This window comes from Barbatula barbatula (genome assembly GCF_947034865.1).
Source record: "Barbatula barbatula genome assembly, chromosome: 2".
Taxonomy (NCBI): Eukaryota; Metazoa; Chordata; class Actinopteri; order Cypriniformes; family Nemacheilidae; genus Barbatula; species Barbatula barbatula.
The window spans coordinates 6,001,086-6,016,428 of NC_136767.1; positions in this window are offsets into that span (position 1 = coordinate 6,001,086).

The window sequence follows — 15,343 nt, forward strand, 5'->3', positions numbered from 1 at the left end:
CCTGTCTGTGTGTATGTCCCCATATGCTGTGCCCTGAACGTAAAGCAGCTATGCCTATATGGTTAAAAATGTAACTCGGCTGTATCTACTAGCTTCTGTGACTCTATTGATAGATTTATAATAATATGAATATATTCTGTTCTGTATCTGTGTGATCATCTTGTTTTTGTTACAGGTAAATGAGGGCCAATGCTTTAGCTGGGTCCTGATGAAATGTTACCATGGCGAGGACATATGTTTGTTATTTGTAATGGTTTGATAACTTAACTTATGTTCATAACAGCTCTAGATTTCTTACAATCTTTAAAATTATACAAAGTATTTTACATTTGCTTAAAGTGATAGTTAACCCAAAAAATGTACATTCTGTCATCATTTACTCACCCTCTTGTCAATACAAGAGGGTGTGTGTGGCTCAATGTGTGGCTTTCTTTCTACCGCAGGACACAAAATAAGATATTTTGAAGAATGTTGGTAACTGGCACCCATTCACTTGCATTGGTTTTGTTTCATACAATAGATGTGAATGGGTGCCACCCCTGTTCAGTGACCAACTTTCTTCAAAATATCTTGTATTACTTTCTTTCTTCTGCAGAACACAAAAGTTTAAAATAAACTTAACTAAACTATCACGTTAAAGTTTTAGTTTATTTGTGTTCATTCCAATGTATTAGAAATCATTGTATCTGAAATTTAAGCCACTGAATTCATTGTTTGTGTGACATCTGTGACATGTGTCTTCAGTAATCTCACCGGTGCTCTTCAGACCATGAGAAATATTGCTGGTGCAGGATTTATTTTATGGTTATGGCATATTTACAAGTCCCATACCTGGAACTTTAATTGAATAGCCCTGGTATACTATATGAGATCCAAAGCTCTAAGTGAAAAGCCTTACTTTTCATGATTGTTAAGGTGTCCAACACAAATAAAATATTCTACTGTTTCTTATATTGTCTTACTAAAGTTTGATTGTCATCTATCCTGTTATTTATTCGAGCTCTCTTGGATTTTTTTCAAGATCTTTCCAGCTGTGCTCTTTATGTTTGCCCTGTAAAGCCATCAACTACTTAATGACTGGCATTAACATATCATGATACATTCTTACAGATATATCTTTATGACATTCTACATAGTATAAATATTGTATTTTCATAACTTTTGGCTAACTTACATAACTTGCCTCTTTCCCAAAACATTGAGAATGGGAAGCTTGTAGCCATTCATATAATGCAGCTAGTGTGGCTTTCAGATGCTCATAGTATCAGATCATAGTTTAGACCAGGGGTCTCCAACCTTTTTGTAAGCGAGGGCTACCAAAATATCTAAAATCCTCTAGAGGGCTACTTGTTAACATACTTTCAAACTTTAAACATGTGATGCCTTATTTTTACGCTCACAGAACCAAATGTAGTTTTCTTATATTAAAGAATATATTAAAGCTTATAACACTTGCTTATAAGAAAACTTTCATGACGATGTAGCACTTGGTTGATCGGTATGGTCACAGATTTATTATTGGTGAGCCCTGTGTTTAGCGGCACCTTACAGAGTTCATGCGGGCTACCAGGTACCCACGGGCACCACGTTGGAGACCACTGGTTTAGACCCACTGACCAATGGGTCAAAATATACAATGTGGACAGAGCTTCTACAGCTGGCACATACGGATGCCCATCGTGCTTTTAAAATGGTTAAAATATTTAGGTTATTGTGAATGTTTTTTTATTTGTTTGGTGTTTCTGTTAAATGTATTATGGTAGGGAGACACGTTTTCTGTGAATAAGTTTGCAAATAAAATGAATGTCATAAAATTTTAATTGATCTCTATTGATTCCTTGTGACTGCTTGCAGGCATCTATAGCAATTTAGAGCTCATTCTTTGAGGATTTTTGGAAAAACAGGCCCATTCCCATGTTCCCATTTTGAAGTTTAAAGTTAATAATTACGGCTGTCATTTTCAAACTAACCTTTTAATTGGAAACTTAAAAAAAAGAATCAGAGAGCTTTGGCTCCAGTGCAAATGGTGAGTTCGACTTCACGCTGTGCTGCGCAGACCGATCGGCGTATGACATCGTACCCGAGATTGATTGGTGGTTTGATGTCATGGACCGATTGGTCTGCGCACACCTACAATCTTTTGTCTGCTTTACAACAAAAGTGGGCGTGGTTTCCGGCCAGACATGGAAACTCGTTGAAATGTTTCTTAAACGGCGTCACATACACGGGAAAGGCCACCGAGGACGCGCGCCCATAGATAGTGATACAAACATTTAACGATCTTACTGTTTAACTTTTCAAGCTCAACCACAAGATGCCAATGTACCACGTGGTTTGTTTAAATGCGATGAAAATACAGGACCCATTTAACAAGTTGTTTATTAAATCAAATAAACATATAAGAAAATTCTAAACTAAGAGTCCATGAATAATAACACCCTGTGTTTGGCTTTTTACAGGTACGCGGGTAGGCTACTCCTAAAATGACAAACATAGACTTGAAATGAGGTCACTTGTGCTTTACAACTGCGAACATTATAATGAATTCATCATCACAAAAGCTTTTGTGATCCATTTGAATCGTGTATGTCTATCTGAAGTGAATGACACGGAGCAATTGAAAGAGTTATCTCACCTCAATCTACTTGTTAAAATTGAGTTACTCATACCTTCTTATTTCAAAACATGGAACTCCCGGCATCAGTCGCTTGTACTTTCACAGTAGGCCTACAGCTGCTGCCTGCCTGTGTGTGTGTGTGTGCGTGCGTGCAAAAAGCACATATTGTCTAAGCTGAAAACCCTGTGTCTCTCTTTGAGCAGGAAGCAGGAAAAAAACCTACACAAGATGCCAAGTAGAGTCAAACATAGGCAAAACAAGACATATTCAGGTGCAAATCAGCAAAAGAGAATCAAATAAATATAGTCATTATAAAGAACTATTTGAAACATAATTTGAAGTCATGTTACAAACATTACCAAAATGCACGAAGTATATCTTATCTTGAAATGTACCATCTTAAATGATAGCTAAGTGCATAAATATACATCCCATATATAGCACATACTTACAGTGCATCAAAACAGTTTTACGAAACAAAAATACACGGGAACAGACAATATAATGCAATATATTAAATAATACACGTACATATATTGGAACCACACGCTTGCATTTTTCAATATATGAAAACTGGAATATAATGCCCCATTTGACTGAAATTCACCGTTTACGCCATAACCACTGCTACCCACAAGAGGTCATGTGCGATTCACAATTGCAGAGAGTGTTATCTTTCTCGCTCTCCACAGGACAGACATACGTGAAGAACATTTAGTGTATTTCCTTTCATTTCATATTAAATAAATGACTACCTAATTGAAACCAATACCGTGTCTTTTCTAAAGATTACAAAGCTCTTGATCCAATATATTTTATCTCAAAGATCTAATTATTATTCGCAGAAGAAAAAAATGTCTAATTCAAGAGGTCTGGTAGAGATGATCTAAGTTATATTCTTACATTTAGGATCCCTGATTTTGTAGAATTATAAGGAGTTCAGCCAACATGTAACCAAACCTTTAACATTTAGCCTCCCACACTATAGAAAGGAACGACCTGGCTGTTCCACATTTCTTAATAGTCCCAGCAGAAATTGCATTTATGGTGCCAGTGTTGCATGATATTTGTGTTGTGTTTGAACACATGAAAAGGTACATTTTACTGAGCAGTCCTGCGCAATTTCACTGTGGTCTGTTTGATCCCGATGTTTAAATAATCCCACTGGACCACGAACACTTTGCTATATTCTTTTGTAATCCATCTATGTCAGTTTTTGTACAAGTTCAAAGTCAATGTATGACCCTGTCAGATTTGGTTTCTCTGAAGTTTCAATGCGCTTGTTACAAAGCATGTTTGCAGAGGTTTATGTCTGTGATGACGTAAGCACAGACTCACCTGCACAGGTTTTGTAAGCGTTCTTTCATGTACACATCATGTATTTGTTTCTGAGTTTTCCCCTTTAGTTTAATCTAAAAAGGAAATGTCTATGTCTACAAAAATACTTCCTCTTTAGGGCACCTTGGTTCTATATTTTTTCTTTTTTTTGAGGGACATACATAGTAACGGAGAACTTTTTCTTTGAAATTAAAAAAACTGTACATACCATGAAACACAGGCACAAAAAAAATCTAAGTATTCAATTTTCCAAAATGTTGTGTTCCTATAGTTCGTTCACAATCTATATATAGAATTAATCTGTGATATAATGGTCTTGTAGTTTTCTTGATCAGTTTTTTCTCTGTGTGTGTGTGTGTGTGTGTTTGTGAGTGAGTGAACATGTGTTATGGCGAGTCATACTGCTTTTCAGCTCAAATCATTTCCTACATGCTTTTGCCAGGAAGGTCTATTCAAGCTAGATAGATCTGTTGGGATTCCAGTTGGTGAAATTACAGCATGTACCATCAGGGGCTTACTGGCCAGTGTTAACCAGTCAACCCTGACTCATCTTTTAATTCTTTTAAATCTTTTTATTGACAACAAACAGTTGCTTAAAAAAATACAATCTAATGGAGACGATATTCTCATTCCCCAAAGCATTAGACAAAAGTTGTATAAACTCTTGTCGGAATTTTATCAAAAGAGACTTTACATTTTTAATGCATGTATTTAGCCCGGTTTCACAGACTAGGTTTAAGGCCAGTCCCAGACTAACATGAATGTTTGCCCTGTTTTAACTGAATATAACTTCAATATCAGAAATATCTTAAAATATACCAGTGCCATTGATTTGTCTCGAGATGCACACCAGTAATGTATTCTTCCAGGGCATTTTTATAAAATTGACATAAATATCTTAATTCAACTGAGTCATAGTCCTGGCTTAAACTAAGCAGTGTCTGTGAAACCGGGCCTTTGTGTGTCAAATTTTAAGTGTGCCCCAGTATTAAAACTCATAGATTTAAACGCACAGACTTAAAGTTATAAACCTGTCTGTGTGAAACAGATGTGATCAATCAACTTCCATATGGTGATTCATTTTCAAGCAAAAATGAATATCGAATGAGAAAAATAAATGCTGTGGCTTGTGTTTCCACTGCACATTCATTGGTTTGATGGCAGACTGACAGGAGGAAAAGAGAGGTTAATGGATGTTTTGCTTTCAAACTGATTTAGATCAAACTTGTTTCAACTTGTACAGATGAATTGTTCACCATAAAATGTGCACAAACAAAGTAAAATTTGATTTCCTGGGGACTACTTGTGACTGTCTTCTTCACCAACCATGCAGGCAACAAAGCGCTGTTATTTTTATCCATAACTATGGGGTGGCTTAAATTTCTTCTAACTGATGCATAAATGTTCATCATCAACTAAAACAAAAGTTAATTCCATTCATATAGTGACGCTGGTAAACACCTGCGTTAACAATGGCAGCAAGTGTTTCAATGAGGGATGGTTTCTTCTGCCATGCTAATTGCCTTTAATCTCAGTGAGGAGCTTTTATTCTGGGCTAAATTAGAGTCTCTTATACAGACCTGACATGCCTAAAAAAAGAGGACACACAGTCGGCCCGTCACACACACACGCACGCACGCACGCACACACACAAACACACAGACATGCGCACTAATCGCACACACACACAGGATAAATTTGTGATAATGCCAAGCCACACAGCATGGGCTGAAGAGGTTGGGTAGGGCACTGTTCCCATCAATGCCAGCACAAATTATAACACATCAAGGAGTCTGGATAAAGATGTGGTTCAGATATAAAAGTTTTGGAAAGTATACTGGAATTACAAGGGAACATTGTGATATCAAAGGTTACTGTTTACTGTACCACTGATACATGCATCGGATGGCTATTGTTTCTGTTCTGTCTATGTTTATTGTATCTGTCCCTATACAAATAAAACTAAACGAATGAAATGAGACAATTGCCCTCTTCATTTTCCGATCCACACAAAATACACTATTACAATGCAATAACAGATCAAAGGAAATCCAGCTCATGTCTTTTTATTAACCTTTTCATCACTTTCTTTTTCATTTTTGTCATCATCAACATCCTAGCCCGCAACACGCAGGCACGCACACACACACACACACACACACACACACACACACACACACACACACACACACACACACACACACACTTATGCACACACAACAATGAGTATTTTATACCCTTCATTGTAAAGTGTTTAATACTATTGCCTCTCTTCAGTAAATGAAATAAATATGTAAAGGACTAGTTTGTCAAATGAAGAGTAACACCACACCTGAGACAAATTAACCTGGTCATTATTTAAAGCAATAAGGCGGTTGAAGCCATAAGCTATTGTGGTTAAAGGTGTGTATAGTAAGGTGTGATGCAAATGAGTACAAACACTATAACGCGTGACCTTGAGTGTTTAATTGCTTTTATACATTCAGACAGAATGACAGCATTCAGAAGAATCAGAGGCACACCCATTTTACCCATAGTGCAACTCTGCTTCAAGATGATGCGGTCAAAAAATATGCAAATATGCATGATAAATGAGCAGAACTGCTGATATTTCTATGGTTTATTATAATTATTGCTCATATATGTTAGGCTAGGAGTGATACCTCATGCACCTTGTTGAGAAGACACGTGCTATTCCTTTCATTATGTTCAGTGGTGGAAAAAGATTTCGGTAGACTGCCATTAAAGGAGAGACAAGATATCTTTGGACTAGATCTTACACTATTGAGTATTCAGAATGCCCAGAATTTACCAGAATACACTTGCAACCACCTGTGCATCTACATACAACCTTTAGCAATATAATTAAAAGCCTCAGAACACAATAGCAACTACGTATAAATGAACTTGCATCAGAGGTCAAAAGAGGCCAAATAATCATGTGTGAAGAGACATTGCACATAACACACACATGTGTAAATCAGAGCCTCAGACAGGTTGGTATTTTCTACTCTATCCTGTCAGCATGAGCTGGACATCATTGGGAAACATGAATCATTGAACTCATCTAACAGTGTGTAAACTGGACAAAGAATATGATGGAAAGAGTTTTTCAAAATTGTGCATTTACTTTTAATTTTATGCTTACATTTTTGCACAAAATAAGCTATATGTTTTTACATGGCCCCAATGTAAAACCATGTTATTTTAAGAGGTAGTGGTATTACTTATGGTATTTATAAAAAAGACATTTATGCAGCTGACATCATTTGTAAGTCGCTTTAGATAAAAGCGTCTGCTAAATGACTAAATGCAAATGTAAGAGAAATCACAGGTGTTCATAACATTAAATACAGACATTTTCAACAAACCCTCGAGACTCAAAAGGTGTCCAAATCTGGCATATTTTAATTTCGAACATTATCTATATTCTTTTATTTTAATACGATTATATATTGTATTAGCATTTTTAGGTAACATTCACAACAAAATTGGTTTGGTTAAAAAGTGCACAACACGTCTTTTTTTTCAAATTTGGTTAAACATTTTATGACTTTCCTACATGTGCTAATACTTTTTCAGAGTCAAAAATGCTGTTTTTTGTGTACAGTATATATATGAAAGAGTTGAACATTAAACATTTCATAACAGCATTCGGTATTGTTCAAATTAATAATTATAATACATTTTGACATAGCCCCCCTCTGCCTGCCAAAAATGACACTGTGCATTTGTTTCAATGAACACTTCACATTAGGAGGCACTTTCTTTTCCACCATGGACTGTGAAATGTCGTTGTAACTTCTTGCCACTATTGTTCTCAAATCTTTCCCCTATATGATGGAAATCTCTGCATGTGTAACATGCATTATATATTAGGTTTTTATAATGCCATGTGCAGATGGAATATTAAATTGATTTTAAGCATCACTTGTCCTGTCTGCCATATGGGGGCTCCACAGCCCCTGCAGTGAGTGGTGTAGACACCTGACTGAGCGTCACTGCGTCTGGGTCAGCTGCTCTTTGTTAATGCCATGTCACTTTGGATGTCTTCCTGTTTCCCATTTGCCAACCCCCCCCCCCCCCCCCCCCCTTGTCTTCCATTCTCTCTTATTGTCTGTTTATAAAAAACTCCTTTATTAGTTTGATTTCAAATATCAACATTGCTAATGCACTTAACATTTAGCACAGCAATGCATAAGTACAATTAAACTGGTCTCAGTAAGCCTATCGCAGTATACGAAGCTAAGTACCAAATAATATTTTTAAGGAAAGAAAGAGTAGAAAAGAAATAGTAGTCTGAATTACAGTAATGGGTCAGGTGTTGGCGGAAGAGATGTGTTTTTAGAGGTGGTAGTTTTTGATCGTAGAAAATATCTACAGAAGTTTTCATTTGCTTTACATTTACTTGATGAGAAATTAGTGAGATATGCAAGTTATCTGTTTTTGTCTTATAGTGTATATGTCGAATGTTACATGACTAAACCGTAATACAGGTCTCATTACATCCGCTTGTAGGAAAAGGTGAAATAACAGTATTAACTATCAGCGATATCTATGGGTTTTCAAGGTAATCCGCTAACCTAGCTAGCTGTTTTCATTTTTCGTTTTGTGCTATACTTCTGTAAGAAGAAAAAAACATGTATATATATATATAAATCTGTCTATGTGATGGGCATCGATTTTGATATAAAACGGCTCAGTGCATACAAAAGATGAGACTTGTTTTCCAGTTTCTGCGTGTGACATTCGGCATGAAGCCTATTGGGCAATTCAAGCAGCCATATCTTGAGAATAGAATAGAATATAAACGGACATTGGGGTGGACTCTGGGTTTTGACTAAGAAGTCTTCTTTCTCTTTTAGAAGGCAACAGCTGTAGAAGTGTAATTGAGATTGTGGTCAGTTTGAATCAGAGTAATGTGTGATATCAGCAGAGAATGTGGAGACAGCTGAGGATTGAAGAGGGAGAGAGAGGCATCCAAAAAACAGGCTGCCCCACCCGGAAGCACCAACAGAGACCCTTTATAGCCATTTGAAGAGCTCTTGATTTTTCTTGCTGAAATGCTTTCTGTTTTTGTTAGGAAAGGAAAAAGACAACTAGTTAGCAGGAAATTACCATACCATCCAACTCACTTGAATGCACATTGTATTTATGACTCCTAAGCAAATAAAGTAGCCTTCCAGAGGGACTCAATGGCAAAAAATGACAAATCTTAAACAATTGTACATTTAGACATTGAGATGTCACAAAATAATTTGCTTGCATAAATGCTTCAATATGTCAAGTTTGTATGTGTGCATTGTGTTCTTATTGTTTTCCATTTGTGCCATTACAGGCAAAACAAGAAAAGATTAAATAATTGAGCCTCTTTAGAAGGGATGGGGACAACGTGTCATGTGTCAGGCAAAGGCAAAGCCCTTTTCACTTAAATATTTTTGTCCTTGTGGTGTGTAAATAATGTGCATGACCCAATTCTGAATCATTGATAGGTTGAAAAAAAGTCAGGAACTAAGTTGGCCCCAAAAGCCTGGTATACGCACCGACACATAGCGCTAGTATGCTCACGGTGAGTTTGATTGCCGTATCGTGTGGTTTGCCTTTGCCAATCCTGCACCCCAGCACTTACCTGTCACCTCTCCACACAGTAAAGGTGTTAGGACTCTGTCCTTCCTGTCTCGAGCTTTCTAGCTCCCTGGGCAGAGTCATGACATTGCCACGTCTTTCGGGTTTCTGTTGTGTTATGTGTGGAGACATGTGGCTTTATGTTGTTACTTGATGCCACGTGTCTTCCTGTTATGTCTCTCAGCCCCACCCTCCTATCTCCTGTAATTTCTTAAGGGTTTCATTCCCATCGTCTGTTTTGTGTTTCACCTTCGTTAGGATTTTATTCCCATCACCTGGTAGTTGTTTCACTCGTTATGGTTTCATTCCAATCACCTGTCACCACTCTCCCCATGTAATCACTCCTCGTTAGTGTCTCCCTTTATATAGTCTCAGTTTCTCTCTGCTCAGTGTTGGTGCATTATCTTTTGTCTAATGTCAGTGTTTGTGATCACATCATTTGATTACCTGTTTACAGTTTGTGAACTTATTATTTTCACTTTTATAGTGGTTGTTTTTCTAGTGTTTTCTTTGTGCTTGTTTTTCCCCATTGTGGGTCTTTTATTTAATAAACGTTTTACATTTACCCTTCGTCTGCCTGCATCTGGGTTCTGTCCAAAACCATTTCGTGACAGAATGCACCAACCAGTAAGAACCCAGCAGGCGGCGATTTTCCCTGCAAGGTCTCCACAGCCTGGTCCCCTCTGCAGCATTTGCCAGGGGAACTTTGACCTGGATGTGTACCTGGACAGGTTCCTGGAGGCCGCAGGGGAGGTGCTCCTCGGGGAGGAGGAGGTGACTGCGGCGTTCAACAGCGGCCTCAGGGTTCCCCTATCGCCAGCGGAGATGAGGAGGCTGAGACCTCTTGACTTTGAGGGCGTACTCCGGTTCGCCATGAACCGACCGGAGCCCAGGGTCTCTGTCCTACCGAGGGTCTCTTCTCCGTTGGGCCCAATCACTGAGGGTCTTCACCTTCACCTTCTCGGACCCTGCAACCTCTCCACCAACCACCAGTCTTCGGGGCAATCGTGGAAGGAGAGAGTCCTGGGGGTCCTCTTCGGAGGCCTCCAACGCGGAGCCAGCCCCGTCCTTCACCTCTTTCCTCCAGCCGACTACCAGGCAATTGGCTCGGCAGAAGAGGAAGAGGCAACGGAGGGGGGCACGTAACCCAGCCCAGCCGGCTCTCCAGCCGGGTTTACAGCCAGCGATCCAGCAGGCGTCCAGACCTGCCTTTCCGCAGGTTTCCAGACCTGCCTCTCCGCAGGCGTCAGGACCTGCCTTTCCGCAGGCGTCAGGACCTGCCTTTCCGCAGGCGTCAGGACCTGCCTTTCCGCAGGCGTCAGGACCTGCCTTTCCGCAGGCGTCAGGACCTGCCTTTCCGCAGGCGTCAGGACCTGCCTTTCCGCAGGCGTCAGGACCTGCCTTTCCGCAGGCGTCAGGACCTGCCTTTCCGCAGGCGTCAGGACCTGCCTTTCCGCAGGCGTCAGGACCTGCCTTTCCGCAGGCGTCAGGACCTGCCTTTCCGCAGGCGTCAGGACCTGCCTTCCCGCAGGCATCCGGACCTGGCCTTCGGCAGGCATCCGGACCTGGCCTTCCAGCCAGTGCCTCAGCCAGTTCTCCGGCCAGCATCACTTCAAGCTTTTTTCCCCCTTGGACACACACCTCTCCCTAGCCCTTTCAAGTCCCCGCCGGTCTCGTCCGGTTGTCTCAAGTCCCCGCCGGTCTCGTCCGGTTGTCTCAAGTCCCCACCGTTCTCGTCCGGTTGTCTCAAGTCCCCGCCGTTCTCGTCCGGTTGTCCCATAAAAAAGTCAGGAACTGATCAGATTTTCTCATCACAAACCAGTTCATTTCCATCCTCAGTGGGCATTTGATAGACACACAAACCTGGCCTTGGTGCTTTGGGGCCATAAAGCTCACCAACATAACATTACTCTCCTCTCATTTAACAATGCATTCTAGTGACTCACAGTGATGTCACAGCCTCTGTGTTGTTGAAGTATGCTGGCATTAATGTTAATCAGATGTTACTGTGAAATTAAACCATGCATCAACATTAAAGAATTCCTAGTGACTGTGCCAGCTGTAGCATGAAATGTTGCACATAATACAAAAACGATGGAAGAGTTGCAAAGTGACATGGCATATAACCAAATCGTTTGTGTAACATCCCATATAGATGGATAATCATTTTCTTTATCTATTTGACACCAGTCTCGCATCACAGGACTTGTGTTTGCCTATTGCAATGGTCCAAATCTTTGATTCTTTGAAGAGGCCATAAATCTATACAACACGCGATGAATGGCGTTTTGTCCCTTGACGCATAGCAGCTTTCACTGTTAAACACAATCTTCAAAGGATATTAAAAGACAGGGCCGTAGCGAGCCTTGTGGAGGGGCTGGTTCTTTTTCTCAAAAAGTTCACCTTTTTTGTCATTTCCCCCCACATTTATTATTTAATTTTGAGGTTCAAATACTTGTATGCTCTAACTCTAACACTATGTGAATGCCCCACTCTCCCTACAAACGGTAAAATGTGTATCGGAGGATCAATATGAATCCAGCTGCTCATTACAAATACTCAGAACTCCTTGTTCTTTATTAAGGGTCCATTTGGTATGTTTTACATTGAGGTGTTAATTAATACATGAACTAACAAAGATGCACTAACATGTAGTTAACCTTGGCAGTTTTAACACATGAATCCTCATGACTCCAGTATTCCCTATGAGGTTAGCCCTTTAATTGCCTTAGACAAGGTTTGAAAATTTGTGAGGTCTGTGTTGGTGGGGTGTTAATAATTATACCTAATATTACCAATCATATTATATATCATAAATCATTCAACTTTAATAAATATAATGAATAATAAAGTTAACAAATTATTAACTTATTATTATGTTATAAACAGGGCTTGATACTGTGGCTAGTGGTGTTCCAAAATATCTAATTAATTTGTTCCGGGCGGGTATTGGACCAGCGTCCGGTATGACTATGCGCAAAAAACTTTCCCGCGACGGACACGGGTACGGACGCGGAAAGTTATATACACTGTCCATAGAGCTATTAATGAAGTCGGGGAGTCAGGTTTACTTGCACAGCTCTCTCTCACTTGTCTCTATTACATTGTATTTTCACTGTCAACAATTTAGTTTTTGGGAAATTATTTTATATAATGTTGACTATGGCATGCTATGAAATCATGCTTCGAAAAACATGCTTAAGATTAAAACGAAAATGTTCCCGTACGTTATTGAAAAATAAATGCCTTTATATTATATGTGATGTCAAAATGTTATATGGGCAAAATGTGGATTCGAACCTGTTTGATAGTGTCACAATTATTACATTATGACGAAACAACTGATGATATCAAGTCTGACTCCCATGATTGTAATTATGGCCCGTTTTTTAAAGGACACAGTTTTATTACAAAAGTAAACAGAAAGAAAAAACTCGTTCCAACCATCCGAGCACCCCCTGGCTACAGGCCTGAAAGAACAGAGATGTGTTTGCATGGTGTGCCATGTGTTTTGTTTGTCCCAGCCATTGTTGAGTTGGTAGTCCAAAAACCTTTTTATTGTAATATGACTACTACTTGCTAATGGGTAATTACATTTCCAATTATCTATTAATTTCAAACTTAACCAGACAAACAATACAAGGATAGGCAGCAATCTGCCCTTAAAATGTCTTTAAAAGAACTGTAAATTGTTAGATCAATTGTTGTAAGTTTAATAACAAAATCACAAGGCAACTTTGTTGTTGCACGCCAACATCTTGTTATTAGTTCATTCAATGTTGCTTTGTCAAATTCTTTAAATTGCTTGTTTAATGTGTTGGACAATTGACAATTATTTAATCCACACTTATTGTAAAGTGTTACTTGAACGTGTCACACTGAATTTGTCAAACATAACTCAAACAAGCAAACCGGGATGAAGTGCTGTGTTATTGAATCTACTAAATCGAAATGGAAACTTTTCTTGGAAGGTGAAAGAATAAACAGTATTAAACAAGTAACAACATTTTCAAACAGCTGTAATAAGATAAGTGATTCCATATTGTGTCATTGAAGTACCATTTGAAAGCAAGCCCTAAAGTAAGCCCTATAACATGTGACCATATATTCACGATATAAAGACCTTTGGTGCTTTATTGCTTTCTTACAACCAGTTGGGACGTTTCTTTATTAATTTTTTTAAAACAAAGTAGTCAATTAGCTCAGAAATGATGGGCAGCTTGCAGGGAACGTCATAGTTCTGCCTTATTGTGAAGAAAGTACTGCTGTTGACCAATGACCATCAAGAAACAAAATGATTATAGATTTATAATGAAAATAAATATATAATTACGGAGAGCTATACACTTTAATTATGTTCATGTATATTATGTGTCTTAATGAATGATGCAAAACTCTGATAGACCTTGTTCATTCTGAAATTGAAAAGAAGGAACATTTAAGTTGGATATAATTACAGTACCTCAATACTTTTGCATTTTCTGCAATATTTAGAACGCTGCGCCCTGCTACATTTGTGCCAGTGTAATTTCCGTTCATTAAGGAATCATAAGCAGTATCAATATTTTTCACTTAAATCTAGGCCTATATGCAACATTTTCTCATTTCTTTCTCAGCAAGGGTCTTTAATATAATTAGATCAAAAATACCAAACAACAACTGAATGTTAAGCGTAAACATGCTTTTACCTTGCTTTTTATAGTAGGCCTCTTCATGTTATTTCTGAACGCGGAAATAAACGATGTGACGGCTTGAGACTTCCGTTTTAATTAGCCGCAGGTGGAAAACAATGGAAGTGCTATCGTGGGAGGACGCTCAAAACACCATTAAAACAGCTCTGTCGATTATTTTTCACACCCAATGTATTAAACAGTGGGAGGATGAAGTAGTAGTATGATATAGCATATTATTCAATGATTTCGTATTTTCTCTCGGAGTTTGATGGGTCTTCTTTAGTTATAAAAGCACAGAGACGTAACTGCACAGTGGGGAAGTCGGTCAAAATTTGTAGACGGCAGACCATGAATTCGGGTTTTTAAAAGCAGATGTGAATCCCAGTCAAAGTGGAGCAAACATTCATGGATCCTTACAACTAAAAACGGAAGAATGGAGACAGCTGGTTGCCCTTGTATCGCAGGTCTCCATCACAACTTTCTAAAAACATACTTACAAATATTTGTTGTTATGTCTATTAAATCAAAAATATTTAACATTGTTCATTCTCTCCCTTGCTTTCTTCAGCTTTAATCGTCCCAGTAACATGGCTAGTACTGTTTAGCCTATTGAGAAAATGTTAAATGTGCTTTGGATAAAATCGTGTGCTAAATTATTGAAAATGAACTGTAACTGTTAGTATGCAGCTGCGATCCTCTGGCAGGTAACGTTTGCTTTAGCCTGTTAAGTTTTAAATGGCCAAATACACATACAAATGCTGACAGCTACTTATATTATTACGCCACTATTTGTGCAGGCTACTTTTTATTTAGTTGTGCTAAATATGTTTCTATGATAATCTATGATATTTTTAATATTACATTTACTGTCACTCTCCCAATAAATGACTGTCTTCGAACGATGGTAGCTTTTGTAGTTAAGAAGGTGACCTTTACAGGAGAATGGGCTAAAATAATGAATAATGGGTTGCAGATCATAAGGTGCGCGACATCCAGATTCCTCTCTGGTGTGAGGATTGTGGTCAAAACAAACGACATTTTCAAAATGCAATTCAAAATAATGTGAATTGCAGTTTGCAGTTTTTAGGCA